Source organism: Macaca thibetana, chromosome 3 (genome assembly GCF_024542745.1).
Source record: "Macaca thibetana thibetana isolate TM-01 chromosome 3, ASM2454274v1, whole genome shotgun sequence".
NCBI lineage: Eukaryota > Metazoa > Chordata > Mammalia > Primates > Cercopithecidae > Macaca > Macaca thibetana.
The window spans coordinates 73,540,921-73,561,682 of NC_065580.1; the positions used below are offsets into that span (position 1 = coordinate 73,540,921).

General features: G+C 36.9%; 1 long non-coding RNA gene across 1 annotated transcript in view; it reads right to left on the reverse strand.

Annotated features, from left to right (window-relative positions):
• Positions 1 to 385: 385 nt before the first annotated feature.
• The window catches only part of LOC126949947 (uncharacterized), a 113,191-nt gene continuing 92,814 nt past the window's right edge, over positions 386 to 20,762 (reverse strand). Inside the window, exon 3 of the long non-coding RNA XR_007724001.1 lies at positions 386 to 537. This is a non-coding gene — a long non-coding RNA (uncharacterized LOC126949947). The remainder of the gene's footprint in view (positions 538 to 20,762) is intronic.

Below are 20,762 nucleotides of genomic sequence, written 5' to 3' on the forward strand. Positions count from 1 at the left end.
GACCATGTGCTGCTATTATAAAACAAACTAAATAATATATGTACCATATATAGTACTATAGAACTATAATACTATATTGAATAAATAAGTTAAATGTTGTTGAAACTGTCAATTTAAATAATTCATAATCACTCCTTTTATCTGTTAAAATGTATGTTTCAATTCCTCTAAGCAATCTTCAAGAATGGAAAATTTTGATATACATTCAACCACATTTTGGAAATTATCCAGCAGTGTTTGAGGTATATATCCTACCTGGATACAAGGGATTTGAGTAACAGACACTGGTCAAATTAATGGAGGATTTCACACCCTGAGAGAATTAAAGGATATTTAAAAGGCAACAAAAGCTATGTTTCTGCAAAACAAAGTCAAGTACCTTGTTCAAAAGGGCGTTTACGCTAATTCATACTCCAAGCCTCAGGATGGATTCACATTCTCATTCACTGCTCCCAGTATCTAGGGCACTTCCCAATCACCAGCGGTGCCATGGTGGTGTGTTTAATAATAGATAGTGAAATGAAGATGCAGCTCACTCTGGAAATTATGAGAGAAATTCAGAAAAATAAATAAAGGCGATGAAGGCAATGACCATAACCTATTAAATGCTGGTCACCTTCTGTTTTCTCCTCTTATCTCTCCCCTGAGGTTCTTAACAAAGTACTCCCAACAACAGGTAATATTACATTCAGCCATGTAACCACCTGCAGTTTCTGATTAGCAGGGATCACAGTATATTTTCATTTGCAGGAACCAATCCTTTAATCCTCAACATAGAAAATGAGCCACACACTATGACACACCCAGAACACAGAGTGTCAACTTTTCTTGCTTATAAATAAATGGCGGAGAAATCTAGCTTGATTTCAAGAGATCGTGATTTGAGGCTCAACATTGCAGCCGGACCATGAAGGTGCTAAGAATGAACTCTGAATTCTTTCCGCTGCTTTCAAGAGTGTTTCCTGGGTGAAATGTGTAGATTCCTGGGTTGTTCAAAGAGTGTATGAAGGAAAGAGAAAGTATTCCTATTGTTTGCTCCATCAGAACCATGGGCTTGCCTCTCCCAGGACTGGGATTAATCACTGTGCCCCTTTATAAGAAGCGTGCTTCAGGAAATGAGCAGAGCATGAAATGGAGTAGCTGGAAAATGATCTCACATCAAGGTACCAACAGATCAAATAAATATTCTCTGTCCCCAAATGGAACAATATTTTCCCTCACACTTTCTTGGCCATTACCAGTCAGAAATCATGGGACTGGAGTTGGATTGCTTCGTGATCTGTCAAAAGAAACTAAAAATAAAATCATTCTACATTATGGGAACACTTGAGTTGCATTTTCATACAACTTTTTCAAACTGCAAGACTTCTGCCATGAAAGAAACACTTACTAATTTGCCAAGGCCTCAGAGGCCTGGAATGCATAATGGCCCATTCAAACCAGAAGTCAACATTTAGATTGGTAGTTTAAGTAAGTGCCAATTCAGACTAGAAGGCACAATGTTTTTCATCATAAAGGCCATAAAAAGTCATATACATTGCTCATAAATATGAGATGGATCAAGACTGACTCTGAGGTCTAAAAGCTATGATCTCTTGCAATTTGTTTTTCACTTTTAGTAAATAAAAATACAATGTATACTAGGTTAATAGAGTATACACCTTCTAAAATGCCATTTTTTTTTCAGCATTATCTTGGCATACTTTTATAGTTCAGTTTGAACATCATCCAGTATAGAGAAACTGAAATGGATCAAGGTTTGACAAATAGGAAGCTAGGGGGGGAATAAAAGAATCGCCCTGAACAAGAAAAATAATCAAAGACACAGAGGGTGAGAAAAGGATCTGTTTTCTATCTCCAGTGGAATCAGATAAAGAGAAAAAGAGTTTAACTGGCAAAAGAAAAGTTTAATTTAGACATCTTGAAGATCTTCCTGTTCTGTCATCTGCCGATAATATCCAACTTTTAATAAGAGCTAAATGCTTTAGATGCAACGCAGGTATGAATTTCACCATCACAAATTCGTGTTAGCAGAAAATGTGATTTTCTTTATTGCCATATTTGTCAGATCTCTGATCCGAGCCCCCAGCATACTTCAGGCAAGCAATTTAATCGTGTCATTTCTGATTATTTTTCATTCGAATGCAGTGATTTGTTGGTCAGTTCATGCCTAGAGGGTCAGAAATCCTATAGTTCGGTCTTCCTTTCGGGGTTTCTCTCTCTCCTGCCATCCAAAAGCCTACAGGAACAAGAGCAGATGAAGTATCTCACACACTCTGCATCTTTCCTTTGGTCCAGACAATACCTCCACTCCTTCGTCCGGGGCCTGGCTTGGTCTTCAGTCTCCTAGAATTTCTCTCTATCCACCTACAGTCCTCCCCTGAGCTCCCCACCCCACAGCCCATCTGCAATGTCCCCCAATCCAGAAAACAGCTGAAACACTGCTGAACTTTGAACATTCACTAACTTTTCTGAGTTCATGCCTTTTTTATTTCCAGCCATTTCCTACATCTAATATTTATTCAAACTCCATCCATTCCTCAAAGCCCCAAATACTTTCCTCTGATCCGTTTAATCAGAAGGAACTTTTCTGAGTTCACAGTCTGTCTCTCTCCCACAGCCTTTGTCACTTTCTGGGGGTGCAAACATCCAGCAGGCATATGCCTGTGCAGGTAGAATCCTTGTTGACTGCTGGCATCCATATCTTTAGTCCTATGTTTGTCCCAGTTGCCTCTTGGCTTTATCCCACTGGTTGTTTTACATTTTTAACACCACCTCTGCCTTCTGCCCTCGGTTATAAGTTACATTCATGCCTTCCTCTCCTACTGTAAACTTGAAGAAAGGCAAGTGCTTCCATTTGGTAGCTTATACAGTGCCCTGCACATAGTAGACAATCAAAATTAGTTATTAAATGAAGCTTCTGGTAAAACTAGGCAAAGGCCACAGCATTTCCAATGGTATAAGAATGAAATAGGCAGGTTGTATCTTCATCATGGGCATAGAAATACAACTGACTTGCAAGTGTAACTGTTCTGTCTACTCCCTAATGCCCGCTCAAAGTCTCATAATTTTTAATTTGAAAAGAGAACCAGTGGGGTATTGTGGTTTTAATTTGTGGGGAAAAAGGAAAATAAAATTATTCAAATTTTGCTCTTCTGCCACTGACAGATAATAATATCACTGTCATCATGCAGTGCATATTTAAAAGGCAGTTGAGCGATTCTATCCATCTTTTCCCCAATTTAACAATCCATTTTAATTTCTGTTCCCTCTCAGGAGGATTCTAACTCAGCAGCCACTTTGTCACTTTTGTGCTCCTCTGCTACCCTGATATAAAAGCAGAAATAATACATACAGTATAAAAATAATGTAATTCACAAGCACCAAATCTGAAGAAATTCATAGAATCTGTTGCACAGCATGATTGTATAAAGAATTGACCTTTGTTTCAGAACCATTCCGTGAAAACAAAATAAATGAAAAAATGAGCCACTCCCACCTTATGGTAGATACTGAAAAAACAAATTTTTATCCGTGTATAAGACTGAGTTCATGAAAATAGAGAACAGCAAAAAGTTTTTGAGATGTGGAGGTTGGCCGGTGTGCTTTTCTCACCTCCTAGCTAAGAGACTGATGCTTACACACTAGCTTCTCAGGTCATGGATTCAGTATCCTGTCTTCACAAAGTAACAAATAAATATTTGCAGTACTTGTGAGATCACTGGCGCACTGCTGAAACCATGAATGTTAAACTCACAAATGCCAGATGACTTCTGTTCAGTCAGTCACCAATTTAACACTTAGCTTTGGGGTTATCCATGTTTAAGTGGCTGTTCTGCTACTACCACTTGCATTCAAAGTTCCTGAAAGAGCTGCAACCCCCACCCCCCACCTCCCATGTCATCCTCAGTCTCCTGGATACTTCGGGCTCAGCAGAGTTTAGGGTTTGATAAGGTTCAGAAAGCTCAGTGTCTGGAAGAGACTGGATCCTGGATTCAAATCTGTAGCCATGATTCTCAGAGTATGGGCCACAATCCCTGTGCATTGGAATCTCCTGGGTGCCTAATGAAAATGCAGATTCTTGTTAACAACACCTGATCTACTGAACTAGCATCTCTAGTGGCTCAGCTCAGGAATCAGCATTTTTAATTCAGTACTCATGAATCATTTTAATTTTTTTAAAAATTACCACATTAGAGATACCATGTAAATTTCAGATTACCTGAGATGCTTTACAATCCCAGATAAATAAGCTTTCAGCATAAATAGTTCTACTGACAACTTCAGTCAAAAGACCAAGGCACTATTCCCAAGTAGTGCCTCAACCTGCATAAAAGCTCATGACATTTTAAATCTGCAGAAAAATATTGAAATGAATTAGATACATTAAAATTAAATTTCCAATGATCTCAATACAATTTGCTGATGGTTTTAAAGAATATTTGAGTGACTCATTTGTTTCTCAAAATTCCCAAGCAAAGAAGCCCATTCAACTATTGTTAAACTAGAAGCCCCCAAACCAGAATTACACAGGTGACAATTCAGTCATGATGAGGTCTGAGAAGGGGTTGGCTGTCTCTGACTCTGACAGAAAAATATTATTAGAGTAACTTTTATACAATTCACACATCTGTAATGACCATTCCAGACTTATTTTCAGAAGCCACGCATGACAATTGCAATACAAAAATATACTCCTATCCAAAACTAAATAGAAGAAAGAGGCTACTGTTTTACTTAGAACTGAGGGTTCTATTTTAGAGAAGAATTGAATTTTTCATTTTTCAAATGGCACATTATAAACATCACTGAGAGCATTTCCTTATTCAGTTTTGTGCAACTAATAGTTTCTTCAAGTTAGTTAGTTCTTTGCTAGCAATTAATTAGTAGGGTTAACATTGTTTTTATTGATCAGCCTGGGAGTAGTGATTGACAACATTAATGTAATTGCTTTACTTCTCAGAAATCCTTGGTGTAAGAACCTAATAGTACTGAGGAAACAGTTGTGAGATAAACAAAAATAGATTGTATGCTTTAGAGTGGACCAATTGTGTTAACATGCTGCCAGGGCTTTGATAACTGAATTAACAGCTAAGGCTCCCTTTCCTTAAGTAGCTAAGAGCTTATTTTTCTGTCCTTCCCCTATACCTAGCCTGACGATGAATCTTCACAGACACCAGAAGAGAAGTGGTTCTGTGATTTTAGGTATAACCCCTACCTCACTGTTTCAATTACACTCATGATCAGTACATAAGGAAATCGTTTATAACCAAATTTGAAAATCCAAAGTTCAGTGGATAAGTTTAATGTCTTTTGTGAGAAATCAGAGACCAAAAGGAGAGGGAGGACAGCCTACTCTGCTTTCTACCTCTCTAAAGTTCCAAGGAAATTGCGTCTGTTCTCCTCTATTTGTCAGATGTGGAACTAATACTGGTGATGTCCAGAACAATTCTGGGTCTGCCTACAGTATTATTCCCAAAGATATCCCAAAGAGCTCCTAGGAAATAAAGATAAAGCCTAAGGATCAGATACATCTTGAGACTGATAGAGAGTTCCAAAAGTTTCTCTCCTTCAGTACTTTATTGTAGTGGACCTATGCCTGCAAAATGATTTGTCCTTTGTCCCCAACCTACTCCTTCTAAATGACTAAGTTAACTCTAATAATTACCAAAGCTGGCGAAGTTTTTAAAAATAGCTTTTCTTCTAGCTCAAATAACGGGGGAAAAAGTACAAGTTTTGTTTGAATATTTGCTCAAGATGATTTGTAACTATTTTAATGTTCAAATAAATATTTCAAGCTACTTCTGGCAAACATATAATTGCAGATCCCTTTCCAGTAAGGATAAGCATCACCACTTACTGAGTTCCAGATAGTTTTCAAGGTAGATTGAATATATTATCATCAATTCTTACAACAACTTGGGAAATTGCAGCCCAGTTTAATGGATAAGGAAACTAACTGATAGGATAAATTATTACTACAAGATCAGGCTGGTAATAAGAGGCAAAACTCAAATCTCTCTTGTTCCAAATACCGTGTCTTTTGTGCTATAGCTGACTTCCTCTTTGCAGAACTCCCCAGATTCCATTTAATCTTCCTGCTCAAAGATGTCATTGTTCCCTTTACTATGATAACTGTTATGGATTTGGGGTTGCTGCTGGTGGTAGTGCTATCAAACAGAAAATAGTAAGGTGATGAAGATCACAGATACCATGTCAGCCTCTCTGGGTCTGAATCTTAGTTCCACCCTTTGCTATCTGAGTGTCCTTATGTATGTAACTCAACTTAGTGCCTTTATTTCCTCCTCTTTAAAATGGAGAATAATAATAGCACCACCTCACATGGCTGTTGCAAGAATTAAATGAATGAATTCAGTGCTTCTCAAACATCAATATTCATCCGAATGGCCTGGGAATCTGGTAAACCTGTGGATCCTGACTCCAAGAGCTAAAGTGGAGCCTGAGATTCTGCATGCAGGATACTTAGGACAGTGGCTGACATGGAATGAGTTTTCAATAAATGTCATCTGTGATCATTTAATGATCAGATAAAAGAAGATCTGTTGGAGAAAATATTAATTTCACACGTTCAAATAAATTTTTGAGATAATGATGATTTAAGAGATCCTGTACTGTGCAAGCCAGTCCACCATGCCAGACCTTCTATAGGGTTTCACCTTTGCATGACTGAGGAGTCAAGTACAGGTCACCTTTTTTTTTTTTTTTTTTTAACTGGAAATGGTATAATTTTCAAAATGCAGTTAGGAGGAATGTGACTCACAGTGATATAGCCCCCTAAAGAGCAATTTATTTATTGAACAAACATCTATGTAGTATATGTCAGGTATCAAACCAGGCACTGGGAATACTTGGCCATACCATCATTTTAAGCTTTTCCTCCATAGAAAATATAGCATATATCCCCTAAAACTAATTGGAAACTAACTGGTTGCAAAGTGGGTGTTATAGGGAATATCTGTCCTTCCCTAAATCTGTGTTCCTTTTCACTTATCTATCATTTTCTATTTATTTTTCCACTTTCAATCTGATTAAGTACAGCCCTCCTCTGGACAATTCCTGAGCATATCCACTGTCTCATCCACTGCACACGTTTTTACAGTATTGAGTTCATATATAATATATAGCTTTTAGCACTGTGTGGTGGAAAAAATAATTAACAATTAACTTTAATTTATTTACATGTTCTACATTGTTTTCAAAAATCTCCTATACTGCCACAAAAGAAAATTTTTCTTGTTCATGTACCTTACATATTTGTGAGCAATAAAGGAGGACTTAAAGACCTAAATTCAACCTTTAAAAAAAGGACTAATTTATAACCATGTTTAATTCTATGATATAAAGGCATTAGAATCTTAGCTGAAAGCAAAATCCCAGGACACCTGGTTTGACAGATGCCTTTTCAATGAAACATATCTATATTAACCTAGTTTGCACACTTTTACAGGTCTATCTTATATCAGCTTAATCCTTATGGACATCACTCTCATATTATCCCTCAGGAGGTAGTAATAATGGTTTCACATGTTAGAAAACCCCACTTGCTAACAGCATTCCTATGATTTTCCCTTTTGCTGTAAAGCTACAGATTTTTGGCATATGTTCTGCTAAATGCTCAAAAGAATAAAACAGAAAGCGGTTGTTCCTAATTAAACCTATTTGAGGCACAGATCCCTTTGAGCATCTGATGAGTTTATGGATCCTTTCTCCAGAAAAAATAACCACATGAACATACTTGGAGAGTCCAGGTATAATTTCAGTAGTTTTATAGACTTCCCAAAGTACATCCATGCAATGACCTTAGGTTGAGAGTGCCTATTGTAAGAGCTCTCCAGCCCGTCTACAACCATCAGTGTATATTACAGCAGAACCCTTTCCTCTGAGCCATTTACACTGAGAAGGTGGGAAGCAGTTAGGCACCCAAGTACTTTTGAATGAAGATGAAGTCTCATGTTACCTATCAAACACAAGCCCCAAAACTGTAATTGACACAAGAACCTAACTCATATGATCTGACATCATGGTGCTGTGACCTGTGGAACAGTTCTCAAGAAAAAAAAAAAAAAAAAAAAAAAAAAAAAACTTAAGAGTGAATAGTCGATGCTTATCAGGCTTCTTCAAGGAAAGGCTCTGGACATGTGAGGATGTATTTATGCATGCACCTAGGCTTATGGAGGTGACCGACACCTTGATGCCACTAGCACGTTCCTCTTTAGAGATGGAGATGTAGGTACAGCTGTGATGGTAGATGATAGAAAAACACCTGTTTGTTATTACAGAAAGGATTCTGACTCAGAGCCAGGAAAGTCAGTTGTTTAATCCCAATTGCCACTAAATACGTGATCTTAAGCAAGTCATTTTATTTCCCTTGGCTCAAGTTTATTAATCTGTTACAATTGTGTAATGGCATGTGACTTTCATACCTCAGAGTCTTCTCTGAGTATAAAATCAAATAACTTGGGGAAGGTATTTTGGAAAAAAACTTATATATAAATTCTCACAAAAGCACCATACGTTATGAACATTTTCAAAAATACCATCAAAGATGTTGGAAGACCCTTTTCAAGTCTTACTTTTCTTGCTTAAAAGTCTTACTTAAAGTCAAGTCTTACTTGACTCGTTTTGCTATTACTACTCTTATCATTACTACCCCAATAGTATAGAGGCAGGAAATTTTCTTTATTTGCTTTGATGTTCCAATTTTTTTAAAAAACAACAGCAACTGAAGGGAACTCCTCTTATGTATATGTGGAGCTGTAAAGTCATTGCAAGGAAGTCCCTGTGTTTTTAATCTCAATAATTCACTTTCTTACTAAAGCTCTGAAAGCCTTTCCAAATAGGTTAAACTAATTTAGAGAGAGTCTGAAGAAAATGTTGAATGTATAATTCATTCTGATTAATAAATAATCTTTAACCATAGTTAAGAAAATTTCCTCTTGGATGATAACCTTTGATTACTAAGAGTTTCAAACTTCAAATGCAAGTTTATCACTTTTTTTAGAAAAAGAAATATGGCAGAAACTCTTGCTTTTACTTCAAAGTAATACTACACTAATGGAAAAATAAATTCTACATTGTTCCATTCTCATGTGTTTTTATTAGACCTTAATGGATGTAGAAAATTCTGATTGTGTTACCTTAATCTAATAAAAGACTCTTAGAAGGTAATGAGCATCACAGACCCTGTTTCTCCAGTTGGGTCTTCTCTGATAATTCATCTAGTTGGAATTCTCTGTAATTATATAGCATTTAGATTCTCTTCTCAATGTACTCATTGCTTTTATGTCAATTGCCAGAATTCTTCAGGGCAGAATAAGCTGGGCCTTTATTTCCCTCTACTGCTTCATTGGTAATTGTTTGAAGAGTACTATGAAGATTCTTTTTTAATTCCTCTCACTTTGAGGTAAGCCTTTATAAAGGCAGTCATAATGTGGAAAGCGGAGACTTGTGCTGAGAATGACATTGTTTCATAAAAATGTCAGTGATTATTAATTCATAGAAGATTTGTGAGGCAAGTGGAAAGACCTGATATGCCTCATTTCCTTGACCATATTCATTTTTACCCTGGAATATACATTTTGCTAATTACTATTTAAAATTGCATTTGCCTTTTACCCAGTCACAATCATGTTCATTTTAATTAGTTTAAGTTTGTGGGATGTAAAAATGTTTTCCTATTCATCAAGATGTCACTAAAATAATACCATGCAGAGCCTTGGGCATTCCTGAGAAGGAAGAGTTCTGCATAACAGATTACAGGACACTATCCCAACGACATGTATCTAAGGAGTACAAAAATATACAGCCCAAGAAAAATAACTTATTTCCAAGCCACTTATCACTAAGAATTCAGCAATTCCAAGGAGTAATTACATTAACCTACACTGCTCTCTAAATTTGCTCAAGTAAACCTCCAGGAACACAGAGCGCTGTTTTAATACAGTACTGCATCAACCCCAAAGACTGTTCAACTGAAGTTATGTTTCTTTCCAGTACCAGATTTTTACAACTTGCTTTCAAATGCTTGGAATGTTCTCTGAGACTCCCATGTGCATCCAAAGGTCAAGGAATTGACATTTCAATATCAGCAACATGACTTCGGAAGCTAGCAGAAAGATAAACACAGTGAGTCACTTGTCCAATCTTGACAAGTAATATGGCTCATGCAATCTGAGGCATCCCAAGTGAAAACAACAGATGTTAGTATCTGCTTTGGGTAAGAGACCCTGGCAGGTCATAGCCAGTATAAAGAATGAGCATTTTAAACTCCCTAAAATAGAGCTATCAGGCTAAGAGGATCTAAATCCAGAAATTATAGCCACCCTCAGAATTCATATCGCAAATTCTGAAAACGAACAAAATTAAATGCCAGTCTTTGGAGACATTTTCTGAACGACAGATATTTTTGTGCCAATAAGTGCTGCAATTGAGTTTTAAGTAGATTTGGAGCAAGAACGGAGCTGAAGAATTTTTAATGAAGGCTTTAACAGGGTTTACATTTATAATAATGAAATTTTTTCCCAGTCCTTCCTGAAATGTTCATTTAATACACATACATCCACTCAAATACATCTTTCTCAAACAAGACTTCTGAAATAAATTCTAATAAATTTTAAGCTTTCATAGAGTTGACTCATTTATCTGGTTTGATGGCTTACCCAGAGGAGGTGCTCAATTCCTATTTGTTGAATAAATTATGTTTTCAATGTCATTTTCTTTCAAAAAAAAAAACAAAAGAGCCCCTGACCCCATGCCTATCCTATTCATGTCAAAACTCTCCTTCAGTCCTGTTTTCCACCACTCTCCCACACTGTTCTGGGACTTAGTTCCCTATGGCATTCTTGCTACCAGGATTGCTCTCCCTCTGTCCCTCTGCCTTCTCTGTCCTATTCACCATCAAGTTCCAATTCAAGTCCCACCTTTTCAATAAATTCTTTTCCTACTGCTTAGCCCACAAAGCTGTTTGTATGGTTGTTTCACCCTCAGAGTCCAGCAGTTCTCCTGTAGCTCTTCTCTAGTTGTCAAACCTGTGTTCAATTTGTGATGCAAACAGAATGCGGCTCCTTCAGAGAGAGTAAGGATCATGTCTCTGCTCCTATTCCCTGCAAGTTCCCGTCTAAAGAATGAATATAGGGGCTGGGCCAGGCGTGGTGGCTCATGCCTGTAATCCCAGCACTTTGGAAGACCGAGATGGGTGGATCATCTGAGGTCAAGAGTTCGAGACCAGCCTGGCCAACATGGCGAAATCTTGTCTCTAGTAAAAAATATAAAAATTAGCCAGGCGTGGTGGTGTGTGCCAGTAGTCCCCAGCTACCTGGGAAGCTGAGACAGAAGGATCACTTGAACCTGGGAGGTGGAGGTTGCAGTGAGCTGAGATCGCGCCACTGCACTCCAACCTGGGTGACAGAGCAAGACCCTGCCTCAAAATAAATAAATAAATAAAAATTTTAAAATAATGAATATAGGATATGATGGGCTCCTAAAGCCTCAGCTAAGAGATTCTCATGGAGTCAGAACAGCCCAGTTAACCTAAGGATTTAGTTCACTGCTATTAATAAATATGGCTCAGTTTTAAGCTCAGATCATGAGAGCTATGCCAGACCCTTTCAAAATGGACTAGGTGTGTGATTTCCTTGTAGAATTCTTGCAAAATTTGAATAATACAGTTGGCTCTCCCTGTCCATGGGTTCTATATCTTTGGATTTAACCAACGGCAGATCAAATATATTCAGAAAACAAAATGGATGGTCGCATCTGTACTGAGCGTGTATAGACTTTTTAAACTTGTCATTATTCCCTAAACAATACAGTAAAACAACTGTTTAGTATTTACATTGTGTAAAGTTTTATAAGGAAGCTACAGATTATTTAAAGTATACAGGAGAATGTGCGTAGTTACATGCAAATGTTACACTATTTCATATAAACACTTGAGTATTTATGGATTTCGTATGGAAGAAGTGGTCCTGGAATCAATTCCCTACAGATACCAAGGGATGACTGTTTATGACCCCAGACCCACAAAACTCAGTTTTTTGAGTAATACAAGTTCTGCATTGATATCAGTCTCTCCTTTTCGTCTTAAATCAGATATGCCAATCTTTGTATTGAGAGAGTGAGTTCAGACTGATGTATAAATATATAATTTATAATTACTGGGAACTTTGTGCAATTCTTTTTAGAGAATGGGTTTTGCATTGTTGAGATCCCCACATTCTATTTCAAATTGTACTCTGGAGTACCCGTGACCACAATATTGTAGCATGAAGAAGCAAGAATTACCTTATTCCTAGTTCTATTTTCCCACAGACTCACTAAACCAAAATTTACAGAGTTTAAAAGTGAGCCAGTTTTCCTAAAACTCAGAAGTTTCTGATAGCAACATCTGTGAAAGAGAGTCAAGTAAGGAAAATAGATCACCATCCTTACAGCAGGGTAAGGATAATTGATAAACACTGGATCAAAAGTGAGCTGAGATCACACCACTGCACTCCAGCCTGGGTGACAGAGTGAGACTCTGTCTCAAAAAAAAAAAAAAAATAGAAAGAAACACAAAGGAGAACCAGAAAGAAAGAGTGAGAGAAAAAAGGAAAAGGGAATAAAAGTCAAGAATCACGTATGATCTGAAATAGAAACTAGCTCTAAGGTGACACTTATATAGAAGTCTACATGAAAGCTTTGCATCTCTTCAGCTAATATAGAATGGGATCCAGTCTTCACTACAAACCTGTTACAAAGCTCAAGCTTGCCCAAAATGTTTCAAATACTTATTCATTCAATACATTTTTCTGAGCTACTACTATGTGCCTGGCACTCTTTAAAATATCCATATATCAGTGAACAAGACAAAGTCTTTATTCTCAGGACATTTGTGTTTTCATAAATGGCCGGGATCTAATTTATCAGACAAAATAGTAGTATGCATTAATTGAACAACTACTAAGTTCCAGGCACTTTGTATGTCATATCTGATTTAATCTTCAAAATAACTCTAAGAGGTAGAAATAGTACTGTCCCTTTTTATAGTTGAAGAAACTGAAGTTAAGAAAGAGCTAAATAACTTCCATAGGGTCATACATCAAATAAGAATTTGAGCTTGGATTTGCACCCACATGTCCCTGACTGTTAAGCAGGACAGTCCAAACAGGCTTTAAATACCAGAGCACTAACAAAGTGGTCAAAAATATATTCCACCTCATAGATGCTCTGTGTTGTAGTAAACACTTGAAATTGGGAAAGGTTTGATTCTTGATATATTAAATTAATTTTACATTATGAGATTTATTTTGTGTAGAGCTATTAGGATAGCAAATTGCAGGATAATTTTTTTCATATTAAACCCTTTACCGGTTAAACTTAACGTACCTTATGCAGCCTCCTGCAGTATCCTCAATTGTCTGTAAGAATGACATTTTGCTTGCCTACAAAATATAATTTTAAAACATTTCCAAAAATCCTCAAATGAAAAGCATTTTACTGACTGACAAAGACAGCTCAGTATTTTCTTTCCTTTGAGTTCTCTGGCTTCTCTTTCTATTTGGTTCTCACCTTCCACCTTTCCAAAGCATCTGAACCTTGGTCCAGGGAACCCACTAGCTCTGGCAAGTGAGACTCTCGGCAGTGCTAGGGTTCACCACCAAGCCAGCAACTGTGGACGTCATCATTTCAGAAGCTTCCAGAAATGAGTGTGGTTCTGCAGAATGCTAGGATTCTTTTACATGGACAAGGGCTTTGCTGCCTCAGAAGTATTAATGAGAATTTCACAAGGGGGTGAGGGAGGCCAAACCGCAGCTCTTTTTAACTCTCAGCTCCCGGGACCTATTTAAAGTTCCTAGAACGCTGTGGGAAAATGCAAGACAGAGCAAGTCAGACAATAAGACCTGGTGTAGACTGCAGCATACAGAAAGTTGTACTCAGCATAAAGAAAACAATACACACTGTCTCTGCCCCTGAGGACTTTATATTCTAAAGTGGGAAGGGAAATAATTTTGAAATACTGAAGTCAGTCAATAAACCATACACCTAATTAGAGCTATGCAGCTACAGGAGAAATCTACAATAACTGTGGCATTCTTGCTCTGCAAAGGGCGTTTTCTTGCCAGAAGTAGTACAACATGGTGGTTGGAAAACAACCTTTGGAAGCAGACTGCCTAGGTTAAAATTCTGACCCTGAAACTTTCCAGTCATACAACCTCAGCTGGGTCATATAAACTCTTGTGTCATGATTGTCTTACGTGCAAGATGAGAAAAATAACAGTATTTCCCTCATAGCACCGTTGTGAGAATTAAATGAGTTAACATATATAAAGTACTTGTAATAAGTATTAAGTTAGTTAATATATATAAAGTGCTAGTAACCACGTTTGACTAATGGCAAATGCTATAGGAAGTGCTGCTTCTGTCTGGTAGTATATTCTGTTTGTCTTTAAGACAGTTCTGAAGATTGAGTGAGTCATTTCCCTAGTCTACTATCAACAATAATAATTTTTTACCAACCTTATGAAGTAGCAACAATTTTAAACCTCATTTGAATATGAAGAAAATAAAACTTAGCAAGGTTTAAATAATTTCTCTATGACTTAATTGCAGATCTGTTCGACTCTTCTGGAATTCATTTTCTATATGATCTCTTGCTTTGTCCCCTCAACCACGAAAGAAGATTAGGAAGAATGTTCTAGCCTTTGAAATGGGACTCAAACTAAAAGAAAGTTGTTAAGTGAGCAGAGAAAGAAGTTAAGCAGATCTCTAAATTTCAAAATCAAAAGGAATTGAAGTACAGGTCTTAGTACAGGTCTTAGAATTCTGTTGCCTCTAAAATTTCTTCAAGCATCTGAAGAACCACACATTGGAAGTTCATGCAGAATATATTTACCATTCCTAAAGTCCCCTTCACTGATATTTATGACAAGAGAAGGCAAGGTGAATTTGAAAGGCAGAGGTTCTGAGGCCAGAGTTACTAGGATCTGATGTGTTTATCACAAAAATCTAAAAGCTGAAGGAGTTATCAGAAATCAGTTGAGATAGGTAAGAGGAAGAAAAGAGATCTACGTCCTGGGACAGACACCTTGAGCTGCCTAAAAGCAGCAGACAGCTCTTAAAATTGGTGCCCACATATTTCATCCTCAGTGCAATCTGGTCTTAAAATATCTAGATTTTGAAAAGAACTAGTGCTGCTCCAAGAAGCATCGAGAAAATGCTGAAGTTTTATTCAGTCCTTGGGGGCAGACTGAAAAACTAACAAGATTATTAAAATTGCCTGTGTATCATGCTATGAAAACTTCTACAAGGATGCACAGATGAGCTTCAATTTGGACAATTTTGTTGCTGCATATTAAAGGCCTTTGATTTTAATATCCAATAATGAATAAAACTACTGGTGGGTGTCCTCCTGAGTCATAATGTAATCAGAAGAGAATGACTGAGTCTGCCTCTCATTTCTTTTCACTATTGAATATTTGCTCTCAGCCAGATGTACCTGAGCTGAGAACACAACAATGAATCATCGTATATGTGGTAAAGGAGACCAAAGGGATTTTGTCAGAAGGAAAACAAGAACTAACTAGAGTCAAATAAAAGTGTGGCTTTGACGTTATTGAAATTATTGGACTTTCTAGAAGCAATCAACTCTAGTATCCACAGTCTTCCAAACAAGCCAAAACTTTTCTGCAATAAAATGTAGTTTACTGAGAACTGTCTTCTTTGTTCCCTACCGAATAGCCCAATCCCACCCTGATCTCAGATCACTGTAAAGGCAGAGCTTACCACTAGGTTTTAGCAACACCTACCTTCCCAGGTGCCTGAATGCTAACTACTGATTACCTATGCTAACTAAAGAATTAAAGCTTCTCTTCATCTGAAGACATTGTTACCCAAATGTTGAGTAGGGTTTATATGTGCCTTGTTGCCTGTACCTTTCTCACTTGGTAAACTTCATTGTCTTAGCTGAGTTACTTTGAAGTCAAATTCAGGTTACCTTATGTTCCTTCTTGTCCCGAAGTAAAACCATTGTGCGGCTACAATTTTTCACCTTTTCCTCTACCCACATTCTTTTCAGTGTGATTTTTCAGCTCCTTCCTTCATTTAGTAGAGTCTATTTCTCTACCCTATGACTTGATGTGACTACACTTTCGATCTCTTTTTGATATGTGGAAGAAATAAATGTGTAGAATGCCAGGCTAGTCCTGGCCATGGACACTTTGGCTTTCTACCTTAATCATGAGAAAAGAACAGACTATTATGCTGGAAGATGAGAGACCACATGGAGCAGAGCTGAGTGTGCTCGGTTGTCCCCTTCAAGGTCTCAGAGAAAGTCTGTCCCACATCAGCAAAGCTACCTAACTGATCTGAAGTTGGCATGCTAGAGTGCCACTGACTAGGAGAACCACTAGCCATCCCAATAACTCTTGGGAAAAAATGATTATTGTTTCAAGCAACTAGATTTGGGGATGATTTGTAACATGGTGCTATCTAATAAATACAACCACCATGTTTTCTACCCAGTTCTCTGTTCTGACATGCATTCTGACATTGCCCCTACCTGAATGTAAGCTGTAAATGTCAGCTCCTGGCATGGTCTGACACTTAGTATTTCTCATAACATAATTACTAAACAAATAATATAATCGAATTCATATTAGTGAGCATTTGGATTGCTTTCTAATTTGAAATCAGATTTAAGTTTATTTTTCTTTTTCTTTTCTCGGTTGTGTCTCTTTTGTATTCTAAATTTGATGTCTTCTCTATTTCTTTTTCACTTTCATTTAGACAGAAATGAACAATAAATTTGAGATATTAATAAACTTTATACATTCCTTTGGCAGAATAATTTGGACAGTAGAAGGAACCATACAAAGAGAAAGGAAAATAATCCTAAAGCAAGTGAGAATGGAAAGTCTGCCTTGATCTTACGAATATAATGAAATTGTACATCAAATCACAAAAACATTCTTAGAGGTATTATTGCATAATTTTAACATTTTTATGTGATTTCCAGTAGTTGTTACCTGTCCTACATTTTATACTTTGTCATATATATTTTTTTTATTTTTCTGGAAACTTCATTCAGAAGTCTAGGCACTAAAAGTAACTGTGAATCTTTTTGATTTGGTGATTTAGTTCTTCTGCTTAGTAGAATTCAGAATATCACTGTATTTTCTTCTGTCTTCTAGCACTTTGAGATTTTCAGCCAAAGGAACCGCTTTTTAAAATAATTAGCAGCAGCACTGATTTACAAAAGTGGATAGACATTGCTCACTGGGGCATAACGTTTTCAGGAGTAAGCATTCTACAAAGGTGAGGAACTTAGGGCAGATAATCACTGATTTTTTTTGCATAATTCTCTTTATGGGTAAAACTCATCAAATTTTATCAATGTTAGCTTTATGCAGCAAAGTAATAAGGACTTTTAGATTACTATTTGCCCTTCTGTACATCTGAAGCAATAAGCGCAATGTTGACATCAGAAAGCTGTTATATTCTATGGAGATGGTAGAGATGCTGTTTACTTGACATAATTGAGGACTCTCTGCTTATTTCCCCTTTCTATGGAGACAGGTGAATTTATCGTCATAACCAGCAGTTCGGAAAGGGCTGTATAAAAGGAAATAGTCTATGTTCTCCTAATTAGCACATTAGATAGCAGTCATTTAATGCTTGGCACTTGATTGTGTTCCTTGTCTCTTGCAGTAAGCAAACGTTTCCCATCATGGCCTGGCTGTTGATGTAAAGATGCTGTGAAAGCCTTGTTCTTGTCTCCTTCTTTCTCTGCCTCATTAACTGGTTTATTTAAATTGTGGCATCTTCATAAAGTCTAACATTTTAATGTCAAATGTTCCATTATTAAATTAGGCATTAAAAAATAGGAAAGGGAGGGTTGATCGCCACATAATATGTCTCATTTATTTCAATACTTACAGTGATTCCATTTCATTATTTGGTGGTATGCTGGGGCCCATGTACCCCTGCATCCTTACCATCTATTGAAAGAACTATACTTTTTAATTCATTCATGTATTCAACACACACTTATTGAGCTCTTTCAATGTTCAAGGCCCTGAAGAGAGACTTTGATGGAAAGAAAGAGAAGTTTTGATCCCTCCTTAAAAAGAGCATGTATCTCCTTCCCTAGGAGAGATCAACTTTAAGAAAATCTTAACAAAGAAAGGTAACACACTAACGCAAAGGATAAAAGACTTGAATAAATATCTGGAAGATTAGGAGTAGACAGAGGAAAGGAAAAGTCTATTAGATTCACCATTTCTAGGCTTCAACAACTTGTTAAGTTCTGTATTTGTGTTTTGTGTAGTTTTCTCTAGATTTTTTATATTTGCAATTAAAATATCAATAAAGTAGAAGTATATTGACAATGCTGCAAAGGGGGAGACATAGAAGATAGTTACCAAAAATGACTGGATGTTCTTAGAAAGCTAAGGACAGTTAATTTTTAGAATGACAATTAAACTGGTATCTCATTTCAGTATAAATTAGAATCATACGAAGAGGAGAAGATATTTAAGTATGATTTTATTCTTATCCCCAAAGAATTAAAATCTGACCTCTGTCTAGTGTCATTAATTAGCTTTCTCTCATCTTCCTCTCTAAATGTAATCTATCTACACTAACTTCTTTACATCAATCAAGTTAACAGATATGAAATGTTTGATCAATTTGAATAAGCTAGTTTGTTTTACACGGGAATAAGTACATTCTTATTCTGTGTAATTGATTTTTGTTCATCTAAATCCAGGTCTTTATAATATCCATAAAACTTCTATCTGCATAATTTTAATCTATCAAGATTATTTTTAAACTCTTGATTCCATGTCAATTATTCACTCTATAAAGGTATTTTTATCACCATTTTTTAATTCATTCAATAAATATTAACTGATTCCTTACTATGTGTCAGATGGATATAGCAATAAATGAGACAAACTTTCCTGGCTTCATGAAACTTAATTTATAAGGGAGAAGACAGATAATAAAAAGTAGATAGAGAAGTAGATTGTATGTCAAATGGTGATAAGAACCATGTGGACAAATAAAGTAGGATATAGGGGATAGGAAATATAGAGACCTCTAGGCCCTGAGACCAGCCTCAGATTTTGGAAGGCAGGGCAATGAGGTCAGTAGATGTAGCAGAGTGACAGTGAGAGGTAGGAAATGAATATGAAGATATAGAGAGGAACCATGCCCTGTGGAGCCTTTTGGGCCTGGACTTTGGCTTTGACTCTGTATATGGTGGGAAGTCATTAGGGAATATGAGTCAAATTGTGACATAACTTAGCCTACACTTTAAAAGATCACTCTGGTTGCTGTGTTGAAAATAGGTTGAAGAGGTACAAGAGTGGAAGTAATCAGATCGGTTGACTATTTCAACAATCCAGGCCAAAGCTGGTGTTGGCTTTGACCAGGTGGTAGCAGTGGAAGTGGTGAGAAGTGGTCAGATTCTGAATATATTTTGAAGGTAGAATCATATAACTTGCTAACTGATTGGGCATGAGATATGAAAGAAAGAGAATTCTAAGTTGACTCCATGGTTTGAGGCCTGGGCAACCAGAAGGATGGAGTTAGTGTTCACTGAGATGGGCAAGGCTGCAGGAAGTAACCTTCGGGATGGGAATCAGCAGTTGGGTAATGAACATGTTACCATTTGAGATGTCTAACAGACATACACGTGAGGATGTTGAGTAGACAGTGGAATAAATGAGTCAAAGGGGAGTTAGGAGACATTCAGGGTAGAAATAGAAATTGGAAAGTCATAAGCATATTGGTGGTTTTAAAACCAAGACACTGGAAAGAAGCACACAGGAACAAGTGTAGATAAAAAAGAGATGCTATCCCAGTTCAAAGCCCTGGAGAACACAAATGTTGAAAGATCCACAAGCTGAGAAAGAATCAATCAAAAAGACTAAAAAGGAGTAGCCAGTATAGTTGGAGGATATGAGTCACGCTCTCCTATACTTGAGCAGAGCAACTTCCTGTACAAGTTGTTTTAATAAAATATTGAATTAGATTTACTTAAAATATAGAGAATAAATAATGAAAATTCATATAACCCTTTGTGCTTTATTGAATCTTTACTTTGTTTTATGCATACAACCTTGCAGCTAAAGTAAGAACCTCTGTATATCCTTCTAATTCCATTTCTCTCCATCCTCCTTTCTCCCAGAGGTCATCACTCTTTCAAGTTTATGTTTATTATTCTCATGCACGTTTTTCATTTTTTTCAAACTTAAATATGTGTAAATACTTAATTGTTGTACTATATATGTAGGTAAACATTATATATTTTATATATATACATATATATATATGTGTATATATATATATATATTTTTTTTTTAAGAAAAAGTCTCACTCTGTCACCAGGCTGGAGTGCAGTGGCGCAATCTCAGCTCACTGCAACCTCCGACTCCCAGCTTCAGGCAATTCTCCTGCCTCAGTCTCCCATGTAGCTGGGACTACAGGTGCATGCCACCATGCCCAGTTAATTTTTGTATTTTCAGTAGAGACAGGGTTTCACCATGTTGGCCAGGATGGTCTCGATCTCTTGAGCTCGTGATCTGCCTGCCTCAGCCTTCCAAAGTGCTGGAATTACAGGTGTGAGCCACCGTGACCAGCCCGTATTATTTTTAATGTGTTATTTTCCAGGTTTTTAAACTTTATGCACAAGCTGTATATTTCCTTTCATACTTTTGGGGTTTTATTTGCCTCGTAGTATATTTTTGATATATTGTGAT